This window comes from Saccopteryx leptura, chromosome 5 (genome assembly GCF_036850995.1).
Source record: "Saccopteryx leptura isolate mSacLep1 chromosome 5, mSacLep1_pri_phased_curated, whole genome shotgun sequence".
NCBI classification, from domain to species: domain Eukaryota; kingdom Metazoa; phylum Chordata; class Mammalia; order Chiroptera; family Emballonuridae; genus Saccopteryx; species Saccopteryx leptura.
Window position 1 is genome coordinate 162,089,840 of NC_089507.1, and position 6,305 is coordinate 162,096,144.

General features: G+C 47.8%; 1 long non-coding RNA gene across 1 annotated transcript; it reads left to right on the forward strand.

Annotated features, from left to right (window-relative positions):
- The first annotated feature begins 239 nt into the window (after positions 1-239).
- LOC136406063 (uncharacterized) lies at positions 240-5,982 on the forward strand. Its single transcript, XR_010751619.1, has 3 exons — positions 240-516; positions 1,714-1,846; positions 5,817-5,982. It is a non-coding gene; the product is annotated as an uncharacterized lncRNA (long non-coding RNA).
- Positions 5,983-6,305: the final 323 nt, after the last annotated feature.

Here is a 6,305-nt window from a genome sequence, read left to right on the forward strand (position 1 = left end):
GGTGCCAGAGTTCTGATGTTTGTGACGCATCCAGTGTGGTGTTGGTCCCGCGCTGAGCATAGCCATTACACATCTGTCCTGCACCAATGCTGCCCTCACTAGCGTGCCCACTGCCCAGTACCCTGGGTACTGTCGTGAGTTTTGTGCCATCCTCCCCACCTGTCTGCCTGTGGTGCAAACATTCCTTGAGGGGCCAAAGGGCTAATGGCTGCCCTGTGGCTCTCTCCTCAGGACGGCACGGTCTTTGACGGTCGCCCCATAGATTCTGTTCCCTCATCAACATAGTGATGCTCGCCATGGTGCAGACACAGCAGCAGGTCTCCCGGGAGAAGCTCGCTCAGCAACAAGCCAGCGATGCGGCAGCAGTGGCAGCAGCAACGACAGCAACAACAGTGGCAGCCACAGGGACCATGGGGACCTTGGTGACCTAGGAGAACACAGCAGCTGTTTCCCAGCCCAACCCGACTAAGACAGAAGAGGCCAAGGTGGAAAGGGAGAACATAGCCCACGCGATAAGTGAGTGCGGCCTCTCGGGCCTGGGAGGGCTTATAGTGGTTTCTCATAGCATCTTAGTGCCAAAGGCTCCCCTGGGTCTGTCCACCGCATGATTGTCCCCAGTCGCTTCCCAACATGTGTGTTCCCTCTGGCCCGAGAGGCTTCATGCCCCAGCCTTCCTTTGAAATCCTGAGACATGGTGTTCTTTACTTACACAGCCTCAGTTTTAGGGAGTCATGCCTACCTGTGAGCTCGCTGCGTGATGTAGGGACCCACACCGCATGGTCACCAACTGGCATACAGTGTTCCCAGTGCAGGCCCCAAGTCCCCCACTCAGCCTTCCGGGTGGAGTGTTTTGGCAAAATCCTGGTATAAGTGTGGAGCTCCCGGTTACCAAGAGGGCACCAGGACAGCATGTGCAATCCTACTTAGTCTCTGCAAATCCCTGAAAAGCACATCCTCGTTAGGTGGCCACTGGACAGTGTTGGGCAGATCAGCCAGAGAGCCAACCTTTTACCCAGAGCACCTGCCTGCACCTCGCTTGCTGCTCATATATGCAGAGACTGAGTTCAAAGAGTGCATGTGTGCATGCTTGTGTCAACATGTGTCATGCACACGGGAATGTATGCAGGTGTAGGGGTGCATAAACATTGTGCATGTTTGTGTCCCAAGGAAACAAGCATGTGTGAATGTGGGGGTAGAAGTTGGCAGGCATTCTCATAGCATGAGGACATCCAACCTCCAAAACTACCCAGATGAAGAGGTGACCCCTTAGAAGGCTGCTTGAGATAAAATGCCTCATTCCCTCAGGCAAACAGAGACCTGGAGACTGTGTGCAGGTGACAATGAGCCCTTTGCCCCTTCTCCTGCTGGTGGCTGTCAGACATTGCCTGGTACTTACGTATAAGGAGTAACTATTGCTATCCCTCTGTCAAATTCATAATAATTATAACACACAGTGGGGGGAGAGTTTGCAAAGTAGCTCTACAGTTGTTCATATACAACAAATAATAATACAATTAATTAATAATACAAGAATAACTTCCACAACAGTAGACCTCTTTGGCCCCACCCTGTATTTAAATAAATGTAACGTATTTACTAAATTACACAAGCGACGGTTTGGTTGTAATTATCAGAGGTGATGTTCTATTAAATAAAACATGTTTGTAAGACTCAGGTGCCTGGACAATGACGTTCCCCTGTTTCCTACGACAGATAATCACTTGAAAGTGGTGAAGATAGATGGTGACATGGAGATACCATCCAGCAAGGACACGGTCCTCCAAGGACATGAGTTTGAAGTGCTTGTTTGTGCCTGAAAACCCATCAGTGACATCCTGGTTTCCGGGTTAGTGCATCAGTATGGGGGCGCTCCAGGGGCGGTGCTCTGTGCTGCTCTCTCTTGTCCAGACTGCCAACTGCAGAGCACGTGCTCCGTTGCCTGCCTGGGGCATACTCCTGGGTGTGCGGACCAACTGCAGAGCACGTGCTCGTTGCCTGCCTGGGGCATACTCCTGGGTGTGCGGACCAACTGCAGAGCACGTGCTCCGTTGCCGGCCTGGGGCATACTCCTGGGTGTGCGGACCAACTGCAGAGCACGTGCTCCGTTGCCGGCCTGGGGCATACTCCTGGGTGTGCGGACCAACTGCAGAGCACGTGCTCGTTGCCGGCCTGGGGCATACTCCTGGGTGTGCGGACCAACTGCAGAGCACCAGCTCGTTGCCTGCCTGGGGCATACTCCTGGGTGTGCAGACCACGGTGTGGGGAGCCCGCGTGCATGGCCCACCTACGAGTGCCTCCAATAGTGGTCAGATAGTTCAGAAGACCTGGTGCCATGCTGTTTTCTCTCTGGGGTGGGGACTAATGCTGACGTTTAAAGTGACACGGTGCAGCAGAAATGGGGAGGAGAAAACTCAATGAGGAAATAAATGTAACATGCGTGGGTTTGGGTTTATGGCTGGTCTCTCCCCTCAGATCTCCTATGTCCCCACGCCAGAGCAGACTGCCTTGGGCCACAGTCTGGCCTCTGCCCTGTGGGCTGCAGCCTTGGGTTACAAACAGAGGAAGGAGAAAATAAAAACGGGGTGAAAGGAAGATTGAGTATTGTGTGCTACTCTCTGCAGGTCTGGAGACTCCACGGCTCAGATATGGATCCTCAGTGAGAACAGAAGCAAGGTCTCCACTCAGCTCGTGCTGCAACACTGTATCCGGGAAGGGGGACAGGGTGGCCCCAGTAACAAATACGTGACCTCGCAGGACTGGAACATAAGCACAGGCTGGCTCCCTGCCCGCAAACAGTGGGACACAGGGACTGCCCTGAGGGGCCCCGGGTGGCGCGCGTCATAAGGGCTCTGTTGCTGAGTGCTCAAGAAGTTGTGTCAGCAGGGTTACGTGTATGTACACATGGTACATGCCCTCTTTCTAACTTGTTTTGATTTTTCTCTCTCTATGAGTGTTTCTGCCTTTTCCATCATTTCCTCACAAACTCTTTTCTCCTCGCAGACACATTGTCCAAAGCTCAGAAAAGTCTCCCTAGCCTCATTGTAACTTTTCCTGTGGTATTTATTTTTTTAAGTGAGAGCAGGGGGAGAGAGTTAGACAGACTCCCACATATGCCCCAGCTGGAACCCCTGTGGCAACCCCTGTCTGGGGCTGATGCTCCAGTTAGCTGAGCTATTTTTAGTGCCTGAGGTTGACACTCAGACCAACCAGGCTATCCTCAGCACCCAGAGCCACACTTGAATCAGTTAAGCCACTGGCTTTGTTGTAAGGTACCAAAAAGCTGAAAATTAATATTGATATTCTGGGAGGAAAGGTCAGGCTTTCCTGTCAGGCCCTGTCCTGCCCCTCTTTTGGGAGGGAAGGGAGAAGAATGTAGAAGTTTATGGCTTGCAAGAACAATGGGTCATTTAGTTTTAAATCTAAAATAAAGGTTAACCTAGAAACTTCTTCTCTTTCAATAGGGGGCAGAATTTACATACCACCTTACATTGACTGTAGTTCTTCCCCCTCCCTGGAATCCTGAGAGTGAAATACCTCTAAGATAGTAAGGGAAGATGAATCCTAAAAGATTTGTAAACATCTTTGATTGTGTTAACTTGAAAGTCTTAATGTATCCCCTAAACAAATGTCAGTTTGTGCCATAATATCATGCTCTCCCCCGCCTGTGTGTGATCAAGGGTATATAAGCAACCCCTGAACTATTTTTGGGGACTGCACAATTTGGGTCTGACGCTCCCTGTCAGCCATATGTGGCTGACATATTTAATAAATTTCCTCCTTTAATAAAACTCTTCAAAATTCATCTGGACTTGGTGTCTCTATGAAAACCCACGGAATTGTGGATTGGGTACTTTACAACAGCTTCAAGAGGAGAATAGAGAGAATAAAGGGGGAGGGAAGGGAGGAGAAGCAGATGGTAGCTTCTGTGTGCCTTGACCGGAAATCACACCCAGGATGTCCATAGATCAAGCCGACACTCTATCTACTAAGCCAACCACCAAGTGCCTACCGACATTTTAATTTAAATGGTGCACACAAAAACTACAGAGAGTTTCCAGGATACGAACAAGAGAGCTTAAGTGGCTTTGATTCAAAGTTGAAATTGTATGTTCATTGGAACAGGTACATTTATGTATTAAATGCAACTTAAATGGCTGTATTAACATAGTACTTATTTTTACTTTTCTGTGCCAATGAATACTTACACCTTTTCAAACATACAGAACCCATCTCTTTGGTAACCCAGGGACTGCCTGGAGTCAAATGAAGTTTAATAAGTTTTATATTGTTGTTTTTTGTTTGTTTGTTTTAATTCAGTGACAGGAACAGAGGCAGAGACACACCCACATGTGCCCCAACCAGGATACACCCAGCAAGCCCCCTTGGGGGTGATACTCTGCCTATTGGGCAATTTGCTCAATTGTTCAGCAATCAAGCTCTTCTCAGTGTCTGAGGTGGAGGCTATGGGGCCAACCTCAATTCCCAGAACCAACTCCCTCTAATTGAGCCATGGCTGTGGGAAAAAAAGGAAGAGAGATAGGAAAGGAGGGTGAGGGTTGGAGAAGTAGAGGGATTTTTCTCTTGTTTGCCCTGACCAGGAATCAAACCCAGGTCTTCCACATGCTAGGCTCATGCTCTATGACTGATCCCACTGGCCAGGGCTGGAGTTGATAAATCTTAATGGGGCACCCATTATTGGTGGAAGAATATTCTAGTCATGGGGTAAGAGGTTGTCTGTGGTGGGTGTGAAGCTGCCCCTACTAAGCCTTGTCTGTTGGCGGTCTCTTTTTAACCCACAGAGTGATGGGACATTGTTGGAAATGGAGTCCTATCATGGTTTTGCAAGAATAAGGACAAAAGATGTTAAGCCTGGCTCTCCTTGTGTTGGGGTCCAAGGAGAGGGTCTCTGGAGCGGGAATGTGGAGTGGAGTGAGTGTGGCATGCACCAAAAACCAGATTTCAGATTTGGAATCAGTGATGCAGAAATATATGGAAAAAATTCTAAAACCTCATGCAACAGAAAATGAAAATAAAATTGTTCCCCAGTGATGTCTGAGACATTCTTTGATGCATAAAGCATCCTCTTCTTTGACTTTTTAAGTCTAATTAAAGATGAACAGTCAATGATTGTCTTCCATGATGATAATGTAAAGATAATAAGATAGTATCCAAGTCCAATAAATGCAGAATTTCTATGCAAGGTATTTTCATCCCAGTATTTTCATCTGGAGATTACTATTTACATATTTCAGATTGGTTGCAAGTCTATTCAATATATTTGATTTGTTGTTGCTGTCATTCAATTTCCAACCTTAGGATTTTTCACCCTGTATTATCTTCTCTTATTATAGCTAATAAGATTCATCTAATTGAGTCCGATCCAAATTGGAGTTTAAAATTGAGGCACATTCCAATTGACCTCAGCATTTTTGATTTGAGGTTGATGTTGTGGCCCTAAAAGTCTTTACCTAACACTGTATATGATTCTTGAGCAGCTCCATTTTCTTTGCATAGAAAGGTATTACATTAATCACTGTCTCTTGTATGTAGTTTTATGTCTTACATTTTATAAGGCATTAACTATAATATTACTCAGCTATTTAATTTGGCACAATGTTTTCTTAATCCAATGCTACATTTTTTCCCCCAGTATTTTTAATTTCTCTTATTTTGTGATTGTTTAGAGCCTAATTGAGAACCTTGGTCATTCAAACAGGAAATGCTTACTGGAAAGTCAGGCCCCTGAAGCTACTAGACTCAAGAATTTAAGTCACATTTGCAATATGTTTTGAATTCTCTATCTCTCCACCTTCCAGGGCACCGTAACTCTCAGAAGGCCAGGGTATCCCTGTGTGGCACCCCTGACAGGTGATCGTCCTTCCTCTTCCTGAGCATTCTCAGAGCCAGAGCCCCCGGCCTTCCGAGCATCCACAGAGATGGAAGCCCCGGCCTTCCGAGCATCCACAGAGACGGAAGCCCCGGCCTTCCGAGCATCCACAGAGACGGAAGCCCCGGCCTTCCGAGCATCCACAGAGACGGAAGCCCCCGGCCTTCCGAGCATCCACAGAGACGGAAGCCCCGGCCTTCCGAGCATCCACAGAGACAGAAACCCCCGGCCTTCCGAGGCAGGCGCCAAAAGACTGGGTGCTGCACACGTGGACAAGTGGGTGTGAGGTTGATGGGCTGAGTGTGTGATAAGAACAGGAAATTATGCTTAAAGACTGGGATTTCCAAGGGTAAAATGAGAACAATAGAACTGTTCTGTATATTCACAAGGATTTGGGCCACACATGTGTAGGAGATGG